This window comes from Schistocerca serialis, chromosome 2 (genome assembly GCF_023864345.2).
Source record: "Schistocerca serialis cubense isolate TAMUIC-IGC-003099 chromosome 2, iqSchSeri2.2, whole genome shotgun sequence".
Taxonomy (NCBI): Eukaryota; Metazoa; Arthropoda; class Insecta; order Orthoptera; family Acrididae; genus Schistocerca; species Schistocerca serialis.
The window spans coordinates 425,032,618-425,056,996 of NC_064639.1; the positions used below are offsets into that span (position 1 = coordinate 425,032,618).

Genomic DNA, 24,379 nt, shown 5'->3' on the forward strand with positions numbered 1-24,379 from the left:
GAAGTGGTGGTCAGTGCTGTTTTGGCCTGCCAAAGCCGCTGTCAGTGGTGCCTGTGTAGCCACTGCTTGAGGAAAATGTCACCTATAGAAATTCACCATCCCTAAAAATCTTGGTGACTGTTGGAAGTAAGACATGTTCTGTATTGGAGTGGCAGATGCATTCTGCAGAAACCATGTTTCTCAAAAACTGCATGCATTTGTGTGTATTCACAATATATCTGTAGGTAGAAAGTCTACTAAGAACCATTTGCAAATGTTCCTCATATTCAGTAACTGTTTTGGAGAACATAGTACCTTGTCCAAGTAGGCAGAATAAAGAACAAGTCCATGTAACCCTGATTGTATAGTGGTTTTTGGACCTAAAGCCATTAATTTGAATAACCCAAAACATGAATAATGGCTGTCTTCTGAATGCCCGGGGGGGGGGGGGGGGGGGGCGGCACTGGAATTTGAAAAGTTTTTTCAAGTCTATAAGACTGAAAACTGTCACCCCAGTGATTTCACTCGGAAAATCTTTGATACTGAGTGCAAGACAGAAGTGGGATAAGGTATTGGCCTTTAATGCATGGTAATCACTGCATATTCTCCATGTTCCATATCTCAATCAGATGCCCAGGCACAGTGCATATGTGACAGTGGTCTTTGGACATGTCTGTTTCAGTGATTCACTTGTGGGGTGGGGTTGGGTTGTTTGGGGAAGAGACCAAACAGCAAGGTCATCGGTCTCATCGGATTAGGGAAGGAAGTCGGCCGTGCCTTTTGAAAGGAACCATCCCAGCATTTGCCTGGAGCAAGTTAGGGAAGTCATGGAAAACCTAAATTAGGATGGCCGGACACAGGATTGAACCGTTGTCCTCCTGAATGCGAGTCCAGTGTGCTAACCACTGTGCCACTTCGCTCGGTGACTCACTTGTGGTGCACACTCGGTATTAACATATGTTTTTTCATATATTCAGTAAATATTTTTTCTTCATTAGCTTAATTAAATGTATGGTTGTCGCTTATTTTGATTGAAATCTCTAAACTGTATTGCAACAAAGTTGCATTGCATTGCATAACATGGTAAAAAAAAAAAAAATAATAATAATAATAAAAAATGCACCAATAAAACGAGATGTGTATCCTAAAGGACTGTGCACATGACTTTTTTAGAGGGTGCAAGATTTGCTTCGCTTTAGTTTTTACAGGTGGTGCAGTTAGCCTTCATCCATTGTCATTTCAATTGACAGATTTCATAAGGGACCTGAGGCTCATCCACAGCCACTGTCTTACTTAGAAAATCTTTGTTGTAATGTATAGAAAAGTCAAGTGCACTGGCCAGGCACTGTTTTCTGGGTTGCTCTTTAACTGTTTTGATTTTCGAAACAACTTCATGATGAAGTGATCTCGTTTTCTTTTGATACTTTTTCAACTGCTGGATGCTGCGAGAACTGTGAATTATTTCTGCATATTACAGTTCATCTGATTCCTTCTTTTCTGTGGCATGTTCATCATTTAGTTCAGATTTCACGACACTACATCTATGCTCGAAAATTGCAGTATCATCATGAACATTTTCTGAAACAATGTATGCTAACCTGAGTGAGTCCACCTCCTCTTTCGGATGTAATATGTTAGAAGGGGTCATTTTGTTAGCTTTGTTGTTGCTGAACTGCAACTTCTGCCAGTGTGAAGTGTGGTTTCTGTCACTGGCCCTGGTAACTTTGCCTAGCTGCCCTGTTGTTATTTCAGTTCCCATTCGGAATTGTAGCATGTGTAATTTCTGTACCACGATGATGTAGGAAATCACTAAGGCATCATGGCAAATTTTGTGAATGTTGTATGAAAGGTAAATATAATTGGGTAGTTTTTGGTAACCGAGCTGATATATCAGCTAGCTCAGGCGAATTAGTTTGGCGATGTCTGTGATCCAGTGGAAGAAGGAAGAAAAGGATATAGCTAGTTATTGATATTTTCTTGTTTTTAAGAATGATTATTTTGGTTTCACAGTGGCATATCTTCTAAAGCAAAAAGATTAAGTTAAACAGAAGTTGCCATTATTTACTGAGATGGTGAAAACAACTCAAATAAATGTTAAAGATATGTGAACTGATGGTGACAAGGAGTTTCATAACTTTGATGTAAGAAGATATGCTGGATCAGTTGGGTTGAATCATTCTCCGAAATTGCCACAAATCACAGTAAAGAAGTTGCTGAATGCGAGATCACGATAATCTGTGAGATGGTACATGTGTGGCTTCAATCAGCCAGGCATTATCCAAAAGAATTGTGAGGGTGAAGCTGTACGTGCCGCAACTTGTGCTGTATCTGAACTGAACTGGGCCATCAAGGATTAAAGGAAAAATTCCAGTCAAATTATTTTTGAGAAAGGAACGAAGTGTGATCATTTTGAAAGTATTTGGAACAGAATGTTTTTCTGTATTACAGCACAGAAATGGAAGAAATGTGGTTCCAAATGTTGGAAATGTTCTATAGTTGGCTATGATTGCTGTGGCTATAATGTATACCTTCCAGACAGGCATTCAGTTATTGTCTGCTAAAATCTAAAATTCAGGAATGAAACATTACAGTTATTGAGAGTGGTGTTACAAAGTTAGTTGACATCTCAACTACAGATTATTTTAAAAGTGCAGCAACATCTAATTTGAAGGATGAGGAAATATTAGGAGATACTGTTACAGGACTATATCATCATGCTCATGCTGAAGGGATTGAAGATATTAATGAAACCTTCTTTAAATGGAACTAAAAATTTAGATGGATGTCAAGAACGGAGAAATGAGGTATTACCAAGATAAACCCAAACAACTGAAGGTGGTGGTGGTGGTGGTGAGAGACGTTCCAAAGGCCTCTGATGAATCAGTGAAGTTTTCAGAAGCAGAAAGTTAGAAATCTGCTATGGATGATTTTTATCTGCTGGTTGATTTACGAGCCAGAAGAAAAGTTATTGGTAACTGATGGGTGTTTGCAACAAAATTGAATAATAACGATAAAATCTTACACTGCAAGGCAAAGTTAGCTGCAAAAGGTTTTAGTCAGAGACCAGGTGTTAAACTTTCTGAAACATTTACACACTCTGGTTCGATTTGATACAATGAGAGTTCTTTCGTCTGTTGCTATTCAACAAAATTTGGTCAGTAAACAATTCTGTGTTAAAATGGCATTTCAGAATTGTGAATTGGGGGAAGAAATTTACTTGCAACGGCCACAAGGCTATGGTGTGAGCCCAAGTTGTGTGTGCAGATTACTTCTTTCCTTTATGTATTGAAGCAAGCAGAAAAATGTGTTTGTACAAAATAATTATTAGAAGAGTTTGATATTGTGGTAGGCAAAGAAGATTGCTATCTTGGTCTCCAAATCCAGAGATGTGATAATGGTGGGAAGATTAATCAGACTGCACATATGAAAAGAGTGTTGGTGAAACACAGCATGATGGATGAAAATACATTATCATTACCACGTGAATCTGTGTGGATATCGGGTAATTCACTGCATCCTACTGATACTGACAGTTATTGAGGAATTACTGGTAGTCTAATATGTTTAACCTGAGGTACATATTCACATCTAATTTGTTCTGCCAGTGTTGCTTCAAGAGTATGTGATTTACCTATTTAAGTCCACCTTAAAGTGGCTAAACAGACTCATTGCTACCTGAAAGGTACAATTGATGATGGAAATCAGTTTAGAAAAATAGTGAGATCTGGGAACTTATTGAAGGAATTTGAAATTATTGAATAAAGTCCAATTTCTACTTTACTTTTTGATAATTAAAGTGCTATAAAATATATAAAATGTACAGGATTCTGTGAATGATTTGATGCCAAGTTATTAGTATGTGTGACTGTCAGTAAAAAGAAGATCAATATAGAATATATCAGCAGAACGTCAGGCAGCAGACGTTTTTACTTGAGGGTGTATCAGTGTAGATGTTATCAAGGAATGAAAACTTCAGTAGGTATAGACATAACTTATACAAATAATTATACAAAAGACTCAAAACTGATTCAGTAATAGAGTGTGAACTTTGCTGAGGGTGTTAGACTTCATAAATTAGACTTTCATATTTTTATTACATATACAATGATATCTATGTTGCAGTCTAAGTTTGCCTTTGTTTGATGTTCTTAGGTTGGTTGTTAACTTTCTGTTGCCATGAGAGATGTATGTATTTAGAGCTCAGATAAATCATTGTTTAAGCACTATATTTGTTAGGTTTATTATTTCTAATAAAAATTAGACAATGATAAAGAGCACAAATGCCTGTTACTTCTTGGTTCATGACGCAGGTGGCAATGTTCTATGGGGAAGCCACACAGAAACTTATTCCTTGCTGTACCAAGTGCCTAGAAAATGTTAGTAACTATGTAGATAGATGGTTTTGATTTGTGTTTATTTTATTCTCCAGTAAATACACTGCGCAAAAGTAAGGGCCACGTTTTTTGAAACCACTTCGTTTTCCCCCATTGTGACGGAAGTGTAATGTTTGGCTCAAAGGTGCCTACAACCGTCCCCTATTAAGCCCGTATTACACGATGTGCCTAAACCGTGGACCTATGCACCAACGCCCCTGTAACTACAGACTGGTTCACTTCCGACCTATTACACCATCCACGCGAGATATATCTAGCGCGCATGCGCAACAGCAGACTGTATGCGCGAAAAGAAAATAGATGTCTTATGTCCTGATGTCTTGTAAAGTCGTTCGTTCTACCGCGCGCAACTCAAGGGCGACTGTATGATATACTGAAGTGCCATACGTTTAAATTGTTTGTGAACTCAACGTTCCTATTTATAAAGAAATTGTTTTCTACCATTATGTATTAAGTAATAGTTTTTCTCTAATGTAGGTTAATACTGTTCTGAATTACAGACGCAACAGTTATATATTGCGAAACTTGATTACACAGGTATATGTATATCGAAATTTACATTTATACAGCATATTGCACACAGAGGATCCACTTGTTTTTGGAGCTATTGCCCTGGCAGTGACAGTAAATCTTCGGATTAGGGCAGAACGGCGACGAAAACGAAAAGTCAAACGTTGTTAGGTTCGACCCTGGCTGACAAGATGGGTGGAAGGCAGGGAAATATATTCACTTTTAATGAAAGAACTGAGGCCCGAAGATCCGCAAGAATTTCGGAACTTCGTTAGGATGGACATGGCCTGTTTCGAGAAGCTCCTGTCTATGATAGAAGATGGAAACAGAAAGTGTGACACAGTCATGAGGGAGGCTATCTCACCTTCTAGAGAGTAAGAATTATATGGTTATGTTTTGTGATCATACCAGTCTAGATCACTAATAAAATACCGGTGAACACCCTGTTATGTTGCTGGCTGGTTGTAACATTACATTTCCTGGCGAATGGGGAATCTTTTAAGAGTCTGGCTTTTAGCCACAGAATAGCACAGCCCACCATTTCAAAAGTCGTTGTGGATGTATGCACTGCAATTTGCGACACATTAAATGACCAATACTTAGGCGATTTTGTGTTATTTTTCAAAATTTGGACTATACGCAGAATTTTGCAGTCCTCGTCTGTCGCACTGGGGCAAACTGCAAGCACTTTCTCCCTTTCACTGCCAGTTTCTCTTTTCTGGCGTGTTGATACCAAGCAAGAGGTGCAGTTAAATCAGACCTGAACTTTCGTAAACTAAAGCATTACGATACAAATCGAAAATCACTGTATAACGTTATATGCATATTGCTCAGAAAGAAACGATTTCCGACTACCTTATTATGATATAGTGGGTCATACATACACCTTTCCTCGCTGTGTGCCTGATTTCAGACACTGAATTCCTCTCTGCTCCATTTCATTTCTAGAATACGAAGCTATCAATAGAAAAAATCCTTTCACAAACAGCTAGTATAGAAGAGTCTACTGCAAAAAAAAAAAAAGTTTTTTTTCTGCATTTGTGAAACCTGTTTACTGAAAAAAATGCAGAAGATCCCCAACGCGAAAAATCCCCAACACGAACGTCTGAAATTAGCCACTAGATGCCTAACAATAACCAAACAACAAGCAGAAAGCACCGTGGTACACCCTTCTGCACATGCGCGAATTATCGCTGCCTACTGCGCATGCACGGATTGACGGCTCTGTATTCCCGCGTGCAGATAATGTGTCTGCTAATTTTCGTAGTTTCACCCGTTCTACCGCTAGATGGCTGTCGCGATAGACCAGTACCGTTCGCGGCGGATCGTCATGTAATAACGGCTTAATGGTGCAAGAATGTGACACTCGTGGTGTCTCCTTCGGGCTCGGCGATGCTTCAAACAGCAAGATGTCAAGTGGAAAAAAGGCCAACACTCAGAATTCATATGAAGTGTAGGGCAGCAGTGAGGGGGGGGGGGGGGGGGGAGGTTTACTATCACAATGCACTAAATTACATCACAATTCTGCCCAATGCTACCGTGGATGTGTCACGTGTTGGGAAGATTGTCAGCCCCCCCCCCCCCCCCCCCACAATCCCTCCTCCTTAATTACATTTCACCCCTTCTCTTGACGTCTCTGCGATGGAGGTTAGAACTGCAGTGCTCATTGTTGAAATCACGTAGTTTTCTAATGGATAGCACAGGAAATCACTTCAGGCACACTGTCACTCAGAATCAACGCAAAAAGTCCCGGGAGGTGGCATAAAGGGCATTAGTGAAACCACCCCTGCCCTTGGGGAGTTCATTTACACATGTTTCAGTCTTAATACGACAGTCTGCCTTGCAGTATGCAACAGGATGACCTTCTTGACAACCTTTCACACCGCCGACACCTTCTGGATGTTCAGAACACTTCTCTAAGGAAATCGTGAGGTTGCAGCCTCGTTGAACATGACCTGATCACTTTGTAGTGTAATGTAACCAAATTTTTTGCTCCGGTGTAGTGTGGAATGGATGGGGACTGATCGAAACGATTCGCGAAATTTGAATGTGATTCAAAGCAGTAAAGGGTGTTCATACTGTTTCAGATCTCCTGTTTTGCACCCTTGCGTGGCGTGATCACTGTGCGATGGGGTGGGGGATGGGGGTGCGGTGCAATATTGACATGTGCATGAATAAAACAGCAAAGGGTCCCTTGTAGGATACACGATTTGCTAACTCCCTTGGTGTCGCTTGCACACCTTTGAAGGCCGTTCAAAATGTACCTGACAGAGACAACGCTTGGTTGATTCCTAGGCATCTGCAGGCAGGCAACTCCTTCAACATCATGCAGCTGAATGGCACTACACTGCTGTTCTAGCACCTCCTTGTGGATATACGGAATCCCTGCACAAGTATATTCTTAAAGTGCTCAAGAAAGGTGGCCAGATGGCACTTTGGGTGTTGCTGAACTGGAGGTTCTTAGAGGGACCTTTTCTCTTTTATTCATGCACTTATCAGTGTCGCATCTCCTTACGCTCACGCCACAGAGGGCGCGAAACAGGAGAGCTGAAAAAGCATGAGTACCATTTGCTGCTTCAAACCACATCCAGATTTCGTGAAATGTTTGGAATGGTATGTAGTGGTTCCACTGTATAGGGGTGAAGAAAAACTGCTGCACTTGGCATTCAGCATGTGATTCCTCAGCGCATTTCAAGACTAAAATGTATCTAGGAAAATTTAGTCCCACTGATATGTTTGATAGAAATGCAGTTTAAAAAACGAGGCTCTGGAAACGCTGTAGCTGTGTGTAGGGTGGCCAAAAACAGCATCAGCTCTGCGCTGTGCCAGTGCAGTCCCATTACCTCAGAGAGACGAGGCATTGCTGTGGGGAGCAGACCTACAGACTTGCTGATGTTTGAGCCGCTTCTGTGCCGAACTTTTTCTTTCTTCTTTTTTTCCAATTAAAGCATCAAATTGTATCCAGTTTACACCTCCACAATGCGGTATCTTGTGTATTTCTTTCTGTTACTGTTATCTTTATTTAAACACTGAGACATAACACGAAGTACTTACAGACGTAAACGACCATTTTGTTGTGTCGATGACACAAATAAAGCCAACAGAAAATAGTAGTGGATACAGTAACGTCATGTGTGTCCAGTGAGGTACAGAAAACACAATAGGAAAGCTGCACTAGAGTGCACATTATGCTACGCGCAATAACACAGTTCCTTATATTTGACGTCCAGGCTTATCTTCACACAGCCAGTAAGTACATGTATGAGCATTGTTCACTTTAGAGAAAATCTGAAAGTGACTACCTTGCATTTGAAAACACTTCACCACTCGCTGGATCGTATTGTGCTGGACCATATGTAACACGCCTGCATCCACAATTGCCGAACCGCCATGCATGTGGGCCATTAGACCATCTACATTCATGGATGGAGGTCTGTAAACACGTTCCTTTAAGTGTCCTCACAAATAAAAATCTAGTGGATGAAGGTCAAGGAAATGTGGAGGCCAGAACATAGGACTTCCACGACCAATTCATTTTCCTGGAAACACTTCATTTAAATAATTACATTTTTTTCCCCCAATGTGGCGCTGCACCATCATGCTGAAAACATAGCTGTCACTGTACAGCAAATGGAACATTTTCTAAAATGTTAGGCAAAGTATTGCAAAGAAATGTATAATTTGGGGGCATATGTAACTTAATCGGCAATAGCTAAGCGCCCAAAAGCAGGCCTGCTACCATTGCAGCCCATAGGTTTATTCAAAAGCGTGCCTTAAAGGTTGAAAATAGCTTCATTAGTGAAGCTATATTCATCAGTCCATATCACGTTGTTTATAAAATATTTATTATCTCCCACGTGGTGCAAAAGCAAAGATTCATATGAAGAAATATATCTGTGACAAACCTACCTTCGTGAGATGCTTGTGGTGCTCAGAATTTGTGTGTTTCAAATGTTTCTATGATCTTTATCATCTGAGGAATGCATCAAATCTTCCTGAATAATAAATATAAGGATTAAGAACTGATGTAAGACTAGTTGTACAAAATGTTCGTCAGCTGTGGAAAATGCTTGAAACTACGACATGTTATGAGGAAATAGAAAAACGCATAGCAGTGGTGTTTGACTTGTGAAATTACATGCTATGCTGCTCTAACTCCATGACTAGAACACAGTCTCTTCCACACACACCATCTGTCAAGAAAATGTTTACACAGGGACAGCAGTACATCACAAAGCCCTGTCACTAACTATGAAAAACCGCAGTTATATAACTGAAGACTCGATTTATGTCCAAGATGAGACAGGGGAATTACTTTGCATACAACTACGAGGGGCGTGTGAAAAGTCCGAGAGATGGCACCACCGGCGAGTGTCGAGGTCATTTTTAGTTAGTAGCATCGTTGGTTAGAACGTACAAGTTTCAGCCATATTGGTCAATTTCTTTGTGTTTGGCATTTGTGTGAATCAAGGAAGTCGAGTGATTGTCAAAGAGTGGACGAAAATGAATTTCGTGTGGTGATTAAACATTTCTTTATGAAAGGCAAAACGCCTCAGGAGATTAAAGAGAAGCTTGATAAACATTACGGTGACTCTGCAACTTCAATTAGAACAGTTTACAAGTGGTTTCACAATTTTAGGAGTGGCCATATGGGCACAAGTGATACTGAACGTTCTGGACGCCCTGTGGAGGTTACGACTCCAGATATCATTGATAAAATCCATGATATGGTGATGGATGACAGAAGAGTCAAGGTACGTGAAATTGCTAGTGCTATGGGCATCTAGACTGAATGGGTACATGATATTTTGCATAAACATTTGGACATGAGAAAGCTATCTGCAAGATGGGTTCTGCGATTGCTCACACTTGACCAAAAACGGAATCGTGTGAAGTGTTGCAAGGATGGTTTGCAGCTGTTCAGGAAGAATCTGCAGGACTTCAAGTGTCGTTTCGTCACTGTGGATGAAACATGGATACATTACTATACTCATGAGACCAAACAGCAATCCAAACAAGAATCTGCACCAAAAAAGGCAAAGACAATTCCTTCTGCTGGAAAGGTTATGGTGACTGTTTTTTGGGATTTACAAGGGATGATCCTCGTCGACTACTTGGAAAAGGGTAAAACTATTACAGGTGCGTATTATTCATCGTTATTGGACCGTTTGAAAACCGAGCTGCAAGAAAAATGCCGGCGAGCACCAGCACACAACTCAGCAGTTGTGGTCGCAGAACTATTGGAAATAGGATTCCAACTCGTTTCACATCCCGCCTAGTCTCCAGACTTGGCTGCCTCGGACTATTTGTTCCCCAATTTGAAGAAATGTTTGGCGGGACAAAGATTTTATTCAGTCAAGGTGCATGTCAATTTAGAAGCAAATGAGGGAAGCACCGAAGACACTAGTCAACTTGCATGTATCCCTATTACCTCAGCAGATTGTTGCTAAGAACGAAGCATGCAGCAACTGTTTTGTAAGGCATTTGTTAAATGACACCCTATGGTTATGATTGGCGGAGAGTACAAATAAGCACTTTGTAAATACTGTTTGTTAGGCTTTAACACATCTAAACAGTCCTGCACAGGGTCAAACATGTGATCCATTCTGTAGTTGTACGTTGCAGGCACCAAGCTGGTAATACAATGCTCTTTAGCAGAAAACACTTCATAAAAATCTGTAGGGTCATTGCCAATAACTTTGGGGTCACACCTGGGCTTTGTGCTCCAACATATATAAATTTATTGCTCTACATTGGCTGTCCATCCATGTTAAACAATCTCGTTCCCAGTGCTACCACGCCAACTTTTTCTGTATTTCTCTTGCCATTATATCTTCGCTCCCATGAACAAGAAACTTCCTGTTCCAGGCAGAAATGAAAGTATTTCCGCATTGTCTCTCAATTTCTCCACTTTTTGGCTTTTTTGTCCCATTTTATTTGCATTTTTCGCCAATTTCCGTAATTCTGCCGATTTTATGTCACTTCTGTTCATGTCATGACATCACTTCTCGCCACAGTTTTTAAAATTGCTTGTAAATGTTGTACAGTTGTCGACACCTAGACCAACATCGCTTTTTTTCTGTATGTGTTTGCCTGTATCAGTTTCACATGGGAGGCCCCCAGACCATACTCTGAACCTACCGCCAGTGAATCCACCTTCAAGCACCACACCAGACAGTGAGTGGATCTGCCTGCGAACCATATCCTGGCCGTAACTGGAGGTGGATCCCATTCCGAACGATATCCTGGACATAACGCGTTGTAGATCCTCCCTCGATCCCAATCCCTGATGTAACATGTGGTGGATTCACCTACGAGCTCTATCGTGAACCTATCCGGAACCTACCCTGTGGCATGGACTCTCATCCCCCCTCCTGTAAAACCGATAAAGGCACAACCACATGTACAGAAAAATACCGCAGTTGAGCTAGGTGCCGACAATTTTACTACATTTAGTGGCATTTTTAGAGTATACGGCAGCAAGTGATGTCCTGCTCACACGCGCGGAATTGACATAAAATAGGTCAAATTACGGAAATTGGTGGAAAATATATATAAATTGAGGGAAAATATGCACGAAATTTTTTGTACATGGGAGCGAGGATGCGATGGCAAGAGGAATACGAGAAAAAGTTGACATGGAAGCACAGGGAACCAGGATGGATGACCACAAAATGTAGAGTAATAAATTTATATATGTCGAAGCACAAGGCCAGGTGTGATCCCAAAGTTGTTGGTAACGACTTTATAGATTTTTATGGAGTGTCTTTAGGTAAAGAGCAGTGTATTGTCAGCTGGGGGACTGCAGTATACAAATACAGAATTTGTCACTTGTTTGATACTGTGCAAGACTGTTTGTATGTATTAAAACCCTAACAAACAGCATGTACAATGTGCTCCTCTGTACTCTCCGCCAATCACAACCATGTGGTGTCAGCTAACAAATACCTTAGAGAACAGTTGCTGAATGCTGTGTTTTTAACATCATTGTGCTGTATGTCTATTGAGGTAAAAGGGATACAGACAAGTTGACTGCTGTCTTTGATGCTTCCCTGCAAAGAACAACAATTTCCCTCTTAATTGACATGGAACTACGTTAAAGAACGATAGGAAGTAGATGATGTAATCGGTTGAGGGGGGGTTGTAAACTAGTTATGATTTAATGGTAGACTGATGGTCCATTCTAGAGAGAGGAAAATGTTGTGGAAGGTCATTTATCACACATATAACCATTTTTTTCGCTGTTCTCTCAGCGATGTAACCAACCCGTAGACGACTGTGAGTTTTGTGTGTGAATTAGTGCTACCCACCTGTCTTTGTTGACAGCAAACATTTCGATACCACAGTCAGCAGAGAACTACCAATGCATGTCCACGAAACTGACTGAAAATCTGTTTCGTCATCATCCTTTAGATGAATGGTTTGCGAAGTACTCCATCCCCCTTCTACACCTTGGACATAAGTCGAGTCTCCAGCTTCATAACTGTGGTGATTCTAAGTTAGTGAGAGGGCTTTATGAGGTACTGCAATCCCTGTGTATGTCTTTGCCTTACAGGTAGCGTGTGTGGAAGAGACTGTGTTCTGTTCGTGGGATTGTGCCACAAGGTGTATAACTTCACATATGAAACACCGCTGCTATGTGCTTTTCTGTTTCTTCGTAAGATGTAATTGTTTCATCACCGTCCGCTGATGACGATCATTTTATAGGACTGACACGAGCATAACATATATTCCAAATCGTTATTGAATGTGAACGGCGCGCGCAGTATACCACTCGAAAGCTTTATAGTACATGGATCACAAAGAATCTATGATTTTCTCCCCACTGGTGAGAGTTTCTTCACGTTAAAGCTTCTCACGGTAGTGACTGGGATAGAAAACTGCAGAATGAATGAATGTCCTGTGTTGGAAATACATTTCCTGCACTGGTTTATTAACAGCGTTTCATTCCACGTGACTAATATATCGGAAGCCACATTGCTTTAACATTACGTCATCCTTAAGTGCAGGACTGTGTAGCCAAACACTACAACAATTCTACAGAATTGGTAGCGCAATTGATTTACTAAAATGTTCATATTCCTTCAGTCTGGAGCTCCATTTCGCTTGAATCATATATTTCTTCTTCTTCTTTATTGTCTATTTTATCACCACAATACTCTCAAATGTATATATACTATATACCAATTAGGAATGCTAAACTCCTCAGCATGGATGCATCTGTAGAGATTGTGTGCATTGGGTGGGTGACGTGATTAGGTTTGATACGAAACAGTCTTCCCGGAACGGCAGCAACAGTACTGGAATGAGAATACCGGTCTACATATATCACTAGCGTCGGTCAGTACGAGTTTGTAAAACGTGTTATATTCTTTGCAAAAGCTTAAGTTCGATGTGTATTGATTGCGTGGTACTCAGCTCGTTCTGATCTTTCACGTGATGTCAGAGGTAGTGGATATAGTACTTTCCTACTCCTGCTCAGTTCCAAATTAAATCGGAGATAATGTTGGAGGGAGGGTTGGTTTAAGACATTGGACGAGTTACCCGATGCATAGGGAGAGGTCATCTAGAATTTTGCTCAGGGTCCTTACCAAAAAGGTTCAACAAAATGGTAGCTTATTTCAGAATAGCCTCCAACTTTTTCCTATGAATGTGAGAATACTTTGTTTCTCCCATCTACTTAGGGCAAGATGGCAAATCGTAATAAAATCCTTTCGAATTTATAAAGTGTTTCGGCTAAGGAACGCAGTTTCTGCACCTTCTCTCTGCTGATGGTTACTTCCTACACTAAGAAACTGTAATGTAGGCAATGTAACAGGGTTTGCAACATGTCCACTTGTATCTGACGTCGCAAAGTAATGGAGGGGTGATTTAGCAATGCTCAGATATTGAGAACCATGCTGCAATCTCATTGGCTGATAACATCACGAGACCCCCTCAATGAGACGTTTTGTTGACGTGACAAGTCGTCGAGAGTAGTGGTTGGGATCGAGTAATTGAGTAAATTACAGAATAACTGATAAAATTGTGAATATTGATGGGAAATAGGTAAAACTGATGAAAATACGACAAAAAATGTGGAGGGATGAAGATGCACATTCGCCTGGGTGAATGAAAATCATCCCATTCCTCCATTGGTGGGATTGACAACTTAATGGTGCATGCTAACCATGCCGTATGGGTTAAAGTCATGCAGCATACCCCCTTGTTCCACATGTGGTTATGCATTGTAAGCTGTAGAAACAGAAGATGCAGTATGCAAAGATTTGGGGGTCAGAATGACTACCACCTAGGCCACTGAAACAGTAAGCACAATCCTGAGTGCAATATGCACCACCAATATGAGAAATAGTGCTCTGGGTCTCTTTTAAAACAGAACACCTAGACATCTGTTACCCCAACTTTGTGGAAGACGAGATTTAATGTAGAGGTCGTCACTTTCAGATAGCTGTTTTGAAATGCTCAAAAATGTCGCAGACTCATCCAGTTTCTGTATATTGAGATGTCTTCCACATTTTTGTCAATAAAAAACACCACCTTATTCTTTTATTTCAATCATTATGTGTGTTATGGGTGCAGTGTAGTTTACCCCATGTGATATTCATCTTTCTGTGAGAGTCAATTGATCGAAACGTGTTAATGTCGGTTTAGTTCCTGACACATCCCAAAGTCACGGTTACAGAAGAAAATGTTCGAATGTGTGCACAGCTGTAGTCATGCGCTGGTTCGATGTGTTGGAGGAAAAAAAAACAATGTATCAAACTGCTTATGAAACAACACCACAAGAACCCTCTCTTCTGATTTATAGTCTGTGGGATACGGTCTTCCTCCATTACAGGTGACAATACTTCAGACAGGTCTGTGCAAGCGACTTCCATCTCTGGCCACTTGCTCCACTGGACCAATATGTGTGTGTTTAATTAGGATCACCTCATATGTTCGATGTCAAAATGCAGACGGTCTTTATTTTCGATATATCGGAAAAGAGGGACGTGGTAATATCTTATTGATTTATCGACTGGGCGACGCTAGGGAAGCTTTTAATAGTTTGTAGTTTTACTCCGTTGGATATTATAAAAATAACAAGAGGAGGAAGAAAGAGAGAGAGAGAGAGAGAGAGAGAGAGAGAGAGAGAGAGAGAGAGATACTGTGCGTGCAACGAAGTCTCTGACACCATTACACTGTCGTATTTCTATCCTAGTAATCATAGGATTACGATAAAGGAGATCAGGTCATGTACAGGATGATATTTGTAAACCGTCATTCTACACTCCTGGAAATGGAAAAAAGAACACATTGACACCGGTGTGTCAGACCCACCATACTTGCTCCGGACACTGCGAGAGGGCTGTACAAGCAATGATCACACGCACGGCACAGCGGACACACCAGGAACCACGGTGTTGGCCGTCGAATGGCGCTAGCTGCGCAGCATTTGTGCACCGCCGCCGTCAGTGTCAGCCAGTTTGCCGTGGCATACGGAGCTCCATCGCAGTCTTTAACACTGGTAGCATGCCGCGACAGCGTGGACGTGAACCGTATGTGCAGTTGACGGAGTTTGAGCGAGGGCGTATAGTGGGCATGCGGGAGGCCGGGTGGACGTACCGCCGAATTGCTCAACACGTGGGGCGTGAGGTCTCCACAGTACATCGATGTTGTCGCCAGTGGTCGGCGGAAGGTGCACGTGCCCGTCGACCTGGGATCGGACCGCAGCGACGCACGGATGCACGCCAAGACCGTAGGATCCTACGCAGTGCCGTAGGGGACCGCACCACCACTTCCCAGCAAATTAGGGACACTGTTGTTCCTGGGGTATCGGCGAGGACCATTCGCAACCGTCTCCATGAAGCTGGGCTACGGTCCCGCACACTGTTAGGCCGTCTTCCGCTCACGCCCCAACATCGTGCAGCCCGCCTCCAGTGGTGTCGCGACAGGCGTGAATGGAGGGACGAATGGAGACGTGTCGTCTTCAGCGATGAGAGTCGCTTCTGCCTTGGTGCCAATGATGGTCGTATGCGTGTTTGGCGCCGTGCAGGTGAGCGCCACAATCAGGACTGCATACGACCGAGGCACACAGGGCCAACACCCGGCATCATGGTGTGGGGAGCGATCTCCTACACTGGCCGTACACCACTGGTGATCGTCGAGGGGACACTGAATAGTGCACGGTACATCCAAACCATCATCGAACCCATCGTTCTACCATTCCTAGACCGGCAAGGGAACTTGCTGTTCCAACAGGACAATGCACGTCCGCATGTATCCCGTGCCACCCAACGTGCTCTAGAAGGTGTAAGTCAACTACCCTGGCCAGCAAGATCTCCGGATCTGTCCCCCATTGAGCATGTTTGGGACTGGATGAAGCGTCGTCTCACGCGGTCTGCACGTCCAGCACGAACGCTGGTCCAACTGAGGCGCCAGGTGGAAATGGCATGGCAAGCCGTTCCACAGGACTACATCCAGCATCTCTACGATCGTCTCCATGGGAGAATAGCAGCCTGCATTGCTGCGAAAGGTGGATATACACTGTACTAGTGCCGACATTGTGCATGCTCTGTTGCCTGTGTCTATGTGCCTGTGGTTCTGTCAGTGTGATCATGTGATGTATCTGACCCCAGGAATGTGTCAATAAAGTTTCCCCTTCCTGGGACAATGAATTCACGGTGTTCTTATTTCAATTTCCAGGAGTGTATATGGAAGAATTGTAGGTATTATGCTCCTGAATTTCTTTGTGCAGTTCACAAATACTCTACATGGTTGTGAATTTTCTCCTGTACACTAGTGTGCTATTTTTCTCGTAATTCTCTACCTAGTCAGTGATGGCTAGAGTAGTAGACAGCTTTGTAACTAATGGAACAGTGGTGTTGGAACGTGATGGGATTTCGAGAGACTTAGCAGGGGTCTGTGACTTGGTGTGAGATATCTCTTACCCGTGGAAACGATGTGGATTCAAATTCTCAACATCGAAGACGGGAAGATTCGTGAGAATACGGCAGGTAAGTGATACTCTGACAAGGGGGGAGTTGAGAGCTGAGCTCTATACTGCTTCTTCTAACGGTTGTGGGTAAACCTTTTACAACCTCTCGCATACGTCTCATAAGAGACTGCAATGAGAAAATTAAGGCCTAATACGAAAATTTTTACCGAGAGACAGTCAGCAGTGGAAGTCCATCTTTTGTTTTCTCGGTAAATACGAGGCAACTTTCTCCCATGAGGATTGTGTGCCTATAAATAGATGGAGTACATCTTAACAGGTAGCCCAAATTTACATTTATGTCTGTGTGCCTACTTCACAGGCTATCGTATGGTGTATGGTAGAGGGTACCCTGTACCACTACTAGTCATTCCCTTTCCTGTTCCACTTGCAAACAGAGCGAGGGAAAAAGGCTGCCTATATGCCTCCTTATGAGCGCTAATTTCCCGTACCTTCTCTTCGTGGCTCTTACGCTAAGTGTATGTTGGCGGTGGTAGAATCCTTCTGCAGTCCGCTTCAATAGTGTTCCGCGAAAAGAACTTCTTCCCTCCGATTCCAATTTGTGCTACCTGACGAGTGTAATCCGAAAGCTGGAAAAAAATTATTCACCATGCAAAGTGACTCTCATCATCAGTTTAATTAATTGGCCAATGAATCTGAAATCTATTACATACCACTGGGCGAGTGGAAGATAGGGTTAGAGTACCATGTATATGTTCTGGAACTGGAGTCTCAATGAGCCGTTTTTCGTTGCGACCAGATCTTGTAACGAAATTTCAATCTCCTACCGACACAGGGAGAGAGAACTGTTGTAATGAAAGCAGCTACATTATCGAATTTGAAATGTGATACTTAGTATGAACCTGATATTTACAACTTCTCTGTGCTGCTTTCTTAAGTGGCTTCATATGTGAGGAAGCATTTGGTTACATTAAGAGAGTTTGAAAGTGAAGAAGCACCCTGTGACAGACATAGAACATGTTCATAGTGCTCCGTCATGAGCCAAAACTGAGTTTAATATTCTAGTCCCGTGATGCAGGACGTAACAGATACTAAACTGATTAGAATAGATTTCTTTACCTGATGAGAAAATACTTAGTGCAAATATAGCCTACGTCACACTTTTACAGGATTTTCACAAGTAATGATACTTCAGCAATGTGAATACGTGTGTGTGCCCTGATTTCTTCTGTATTCGAAAATAATTCGTATAAAAGTGAGTAATCTACATTTCGCTTGAGAAATTCGAGCTGTATGGTCGACAACATCCCTTTCTTGGGCTGGGAAAAGTGGTTTTTTTTTTAAATGGGGGTCTACATCAGCGTGCAATTGGTTAGAACTACTGTATATGCTCAAGCCACTGCTGTTTAACTCACAGTGTCTGTGACCAACGGTCGACCGAAAGTGCCAGCTTGTCCTCGTGCTACCAACTGGTCCAAAGATAAGATTCTGGCTACTAGTTAGTTGGCTCTTGCTCGCATGCATGGGGACTAGTCCCGGTGGCGGCCCATTGATAGTTGAATAGTGAACTTAACCAGTGTGCTGTAGAGCAGAAAGAGAAACGAATGTGTGTGTTGCATGAGAAGACTCAATATGGTGACTGTTTGCTCTGGCAATTATGCCCCCTCATGTAAATTGATCAGTTGATGGCTGGGTGGCCACAATGATACTCTGTCTGACCCATGAGAGTCTGGTATGGCAGGCATACAAAAGTAGTTGGACTAAGTTTGTATGACCCTACTATGTATTGCTGCCAAATTTATTCAAGATGGCGGCCATAGATGTGTCAGTGTTGCATTGACGTCATTCAAGTTCAAATTTTCGCGGGAAAATAGGTCAACTGGGCTACATCAACTAACCCAACCCCCCTCCATTCCTCTTTGTTCCACACTCCTCCCCTCCCCTATCTGGAAATTGGTGGGAAAAGGACTCAGTCTGTGCTGGCCTGCTGGTTAGGACAGATGGAAGTCTTTAATTTGTAAGAACTGTCTATTTACACAATAGACAGAAGCTCCATCCGGTGTGTTAATCATGCGGTTTGGAGTTCAATTGATGTAGTTCACAATACCACCACCAGAGGGTGTTGGCAGCCCTGCCCTTCTCCCTGTCCTTGACGTAATCCAAGTTGGCAATGTGGGGAAGATGGATGGAAAATGATTCAGTCTGTGTCTAGTTGCTGGACTGGGAGGAAGGACATAATTGTTTACTTTGTTCAATGTATGAGATGTCTGTGCTGGACATTTCGCAACTCCTGCTGATAAATGTATGTACTGTAACTGTAGACCATTTGATAAAAGTCCAGACAGTCTTCTGAAGCACAAGAGGCAAGGCGTTCACCCCAGAGTCTCTGCACACAGCTGGAAGAGAGGCCACATGCCAGCTTATGGCACAGCCATGCGGTGGCCCCAGGAATGTTCGCATACTTTCTGTTGCATTGGAAATACCCACAGCCTTCCTCGTTCCCATACCGAGCGCAGAGGTACCCTTTGTCATCGAACACGAACTGCTTTGGGAGTTATTAAATCTGGTGTGTAAGTAAATTGTGGAATATTGTCACACACATTACTTGAAGATGTCACAGGAACCAAATGTGCCCCTGCACACACACACACACACACACACACACACACACACACACAGAGAGAGAGAGAGAGAGAGAGAGAGAGAGAGAGAGAGAGAGAGAGAGAGAGAGCTATGCAGACAACTCTAGAATATTTAAACAATTACACATTTTATTCTGACGAATGCCACCACTGCACTTGAACATGGGCTCTGAAAAAAATATGGCGACACACTTGTGAAACCATCCCTGAGACACTTTGCCTGCTTTTGTAGGAAATACCCTTGTCCGTAAGCACGAGCTGCTTCAGGAGTTGCTAAATCCAACTGATTTGTCTCTAAATACACTTTCAAAAAAGATCGCTGCACAGTAGTTTGCTTCAGTTTTGTGGTGTATACTGGCACACTTGAACATGTACTCTACAAAGATCGATGCAATCTTGGGAAACCTCCCTGAGACACTTCATATGTTTTTATGTGAAACAGATCCTGAAACTGATATGAGCTGCAATATCTGATTTTACATGCCAAAACGATGGTATTTGGAAGTCTAAATAAATATCTCTGTAACTCTAAACAGGGCGCTCACCACTTTTCGAGTTTTAGCTGCTTGTTTGAGTACACTGCCTGAGAGAGAGAGAGAGAGAGAGAGAGAGAGAAATTTTTGAGTCCTACAGCTGTTGTGGTGTTCATCACTTTTCTAAAAGGGTGAGTGGGCTTAGTTTATATTTGCTGCTGCTGGAGTCAGGGACGTTATTTCCCTCACTTCTCGAAGCACACACTGGTGTCCAAGCATAGACAGGAAAATCAGAGCAATTACACAAACAGAATTCGAAGCACAGTCCTACAAACAAGAAAAATGACTGAATTTTCGGTGCGTTTTTGATGTCCTACAGCTGCTGGTCTGGAGATGCTCTACAGCCACAATGATGAGTAAGGGATAGCCTCCCACCTGTCTGAACCAGAGGAGGATGGTCTGCTTGGATAGGTCTTAAGAACAATCGAACAAAGTAGACATCACGCGTCTCTCAAACGTCACAGAACTTTCCATAGATACCTTATCCCCAACTTGTTCAATCCAGTGTGTTGAGGCTCCTATGCCACACACAAAGGATGCCTTGTGACTCTGTGACGTAATGGAAGTTCTTGTGAATGGAGCAGACTGATTGGTTGTTACTGAATTTACCTGCCAAACTGCTGCTGGTGTGAGAGCACTGACCGCAATTTTCTGCAGACAGACAAATTACGAGATTTTCAGTGGCAAAACTATTTTGTACAGATGTAAAAAAAAAAAAAAAAATACAGCAGTCATGTTGCACTGACAGTTAAACCCTGCAAAAGTGGTCTACAGGTCATGAAAAACGGAAACTCTTGCTAAAGACGCTTCCTCAATTACACTGCTCTGCTACTGTCGAGGAAAGCTTGAATACTTCATCGTGAAACCAATCTCTAACCATGCTGTATCACCAGATACCATAGTGATGTGGTAAACACAATTCGTATCCTGCACAATACAAAATCATCACACTGGGCACACAATACAAAATCATCATTTTTATATCCTGCATATAGCTATCGACCACCATACACTCATTGATGTACCACGAAGTCAGACAGATCGCCAAAAAAAAAAAAAAGGAAGTACATGCATCGTACATAGTCTTTGCAGTGCTAGGTATAACCCGCGTGGTCAGTTGGTCATTCGGCCCCGCCAACGGTCACGAGTCCACTGCCCCCATACGCACTCGATGAGGGCGCCCACAGCAGACCTCGGTCACTCTCTCAACTGATGTACAAAGGGTGGGGTGGTTCCCCTCAGCACAAAGGCGTTACTGTTTCTGGCTCCGACCTCCTTGCTAGCTTGCTGCCATGCTTTCTACACCCATCTGGGGTTACAAGAAATACGCAGTTTTGGATGGTTTGCTAGAATATATCATTTACGTGGTAGTTCTCGTTATCAAGCACATAGCAGTACGCTAACGATTGCTTGCACAGTATAATTCCGAAGGTAAAGAGTGGAAATTATCTCTCTAGGAACCTGAAACTTTAGCGAGGTGCAGCGAGGTGGAACATGCTGCAAATCACTGAGTAACTGGAACCTTACTTCGTCTGCAAAGGTATTTACGTGAAAAGTTGAAAAAATGGACGAAATTGGTAGTTCCACTCATACCCGTATTTTTTATTACAAATACCGATGTCAATTATATAACATGCCAAATCATCCTTCTACTTCACAAAGTCAATTAAGGTGTTTCCCATGCATAGAAAGCCAGCAAACGTCTCTTCCACCCGTCTTTCACCATCTAAATGCACACAACACACATCATAATGGATGTTAGCTCAACCAGATAAAGGAGGGAAATACACTCCTGGAAATTGAAATAAGAACACCGTGAATTCATTGTCCCAGGAAGGGGAAACTTTATTGACACATTCCTGGGGTCGGATACATCACATGATCACACTGACAGAACCACAGGCACATAGACACAGGCAACAGAGCATGCACAATGTCGGCACTAGTACAGTGTATATCCACCTTTTGCAGCAATGCAGGCTGCTATTCTCCCATGGAGACGATCGTAGAGATGCTGGATGTAGTCCTGTGGAACGGCTTGCCATGCCATTTCCACCTGGCGCCTCAGTTGAACCAGCGTTCGTGCTGGACGTGCAGACCGCGTGAGACGACGCTTCATCCAGTCCCAAACATGCTCAATGGGGGACAGATCCGGAGATCTTGCTGGCCAGGGTAGTTGCCTTACACCTTCTAGAGCACGTTGGGTGGCACGGGATACATGCGGACGTGCATTGTCCTGTTGGAACAGCAAGTTCCCTTGCCGGTCTAGGAATGGTAGAACGATGGGTTCGATGACGGTTTGGATGTACCGTGCACTATTCAGTGTCCCCTCGACGATCACCAGTGGTGTACGGCCAGTGTAGGAGATCGCTCCCCACACCATGATGCCGGGCGTTGGCCCTGTGTGCCTCGGTCGTATGCAGTCCTGATTGTGGCGCTCACCTGCACGGCGCCAAACACGCATACGACCATCATTGGCACCAAGGCAGAAGCGACTCTCATCGCTGAAGACGACACGTCTCCATTCGTCCCTCCATTCACACCTGTCGCGACACCACTGGAGGCGGGCTGCACGATGTTGGGGCGTGAGCGGAAGACGGCCTAACGGTGTGCGGGACCGTAGCCCAGCCTCATGGAGACGGTTGCGAATGGTCCTCGCCGATACCCCAGGAGCAACAGTGTCCCTAATTTGCTGGGAAGTGGCGGTGCGGTCCCCTACGGCACTGCGTAGGATCCTACAGTCTTGGAGTGCATCCGTGCGTCGCTGCGGTCCGGTCCCAGGTCGACGGGCACGTGCACCTTCCGCCGACCACTGGCGACAACATCGATGTACTGTGGAGACCTCACGCCCCACGTGTTGAGCAATTCGGCGGTACATCCACCCGGCCTCCCGCATGGCCACTATACGCCCTCGCTCAAAGTCCGTCAACTGCACATACGGTTCACGTCCACGCTGTCGCGGCATGCTACCAGTGTTAAAGACTGCGATGGAGCTCCGTATGCCACGGCAAACTGGCTGACACTGACGGCGGCGGTGCACAAATGCTGCGCAGCTAGCGCCATTCGACGGCCAACACCGCGGTTCCTGGTGTGTCCGCTGTGCCGTGCGTGTGATCATTGCTTGTACAGCCCTCTCGCAGTGTCCGGAGCAAGTATGGTGGGTCTGACACACCGGTGTCAATGTGCTCTTTTTTCCATTTCCAGGAGTGTATGTAGAAGCAGTCAACTGGACAATTTACGTGGGAAGGGATAATTGTGCAGCGCAGCACACGCCCATATTGAATCTTCTCAAATTTCCACGGAGAACATACGCGATCATGAAGACTGCCAAACACATACTGAGCATTAGTTTTATATTCAGCCACCTAGAGGGCGACACGCTTAGATCAGCTACGTTCCTGTACCCCAGCCGGCTTCTACACTTCGGACAGCTCGAGCCGTAAGCCGGAAGTATCCATTGTTCCGGCTACAGGTCAACGCCGCCACGCGCCTCGCACCCCAGGCAGAATCGTCCTAGGAAACCAGACACATATATTTTATCTCTGTAATGACAAATATTACGATTGCAGCCGCAGTCTGATAACATACGACAATGAGCGAAGTATCGAAAATACTCGCTCCTGATGACGGTTGCTCTGGAAATATGAAAATTTGTAGCATTCTTATGACTGGACGTAATTTTCCACGTAAAAAAATCTTTTATTCCCCTTATGGCAACTGCAATCTTTCCATGTGAAATCCATAACTCCCCTTACGGCAGGACATTGTCATTTTTTTTGAACATATCGGAACACTGTTCACCCTGCAAATACTTTATAAGCAGAACGGCGAATCTGTCACGCACACCCCCACTAACTATAATACTTCTCCACTAACTGAATGCTGGAGACACCAAACAATACTGAGCGGAAATCCGCGATGCCTGTGCATGCCTCATTTGTTTGTCTTGCGAGTGATACCAGTGTGTCTTAGGAAGAGAGAGTAATGGTCTTCTAAGCTACCAACTGTTCAAATGCACGATCGCAATGCCTATGTTACTGTCACAAACGGTCTTGGTTCTACTGGCACACACAAGTATCGCTAACGATATCCATGGTAAAAACTATACAAGCTTTATAAATCGAGATATGGCATTACCTCCGAATGAAATGGTGTTCTACACAAATATCGCGGCGTTGAATATAAACGGTGATTGCCGGGGTGTGTATTATCAGGCCGAAAGTGCGGGTGCATATCGCCGGCGCTGTAAGCTCGTGAAAAAGTCACCGAATTTAAAAAGAGGTTCGTCTAAGGAACGTGGTATGAAGACGGTATTTGAAACTTTCTCATGCCGCAGCTAGATATTTCTCCAGTATTTGTAATGCATTCTATCTCAATGCCATGTCA

The 24,379-nt window shown here is 43.3% G+C and overlaps 1 pseudogene; it reads right to left on the minus strand.

The window, feature by feature from the left end:
• Nucleotides 1-17,784: 17,784 nt before the first annotated feature.
• Nucleotides 17,785-17,965, minus strand: LOC126458731 (U2 spliceosomal RNA; annotated as a pseudogene).
• Nucleotides 17,966-24,379: the final 6,414 nt, after the last annotated feature.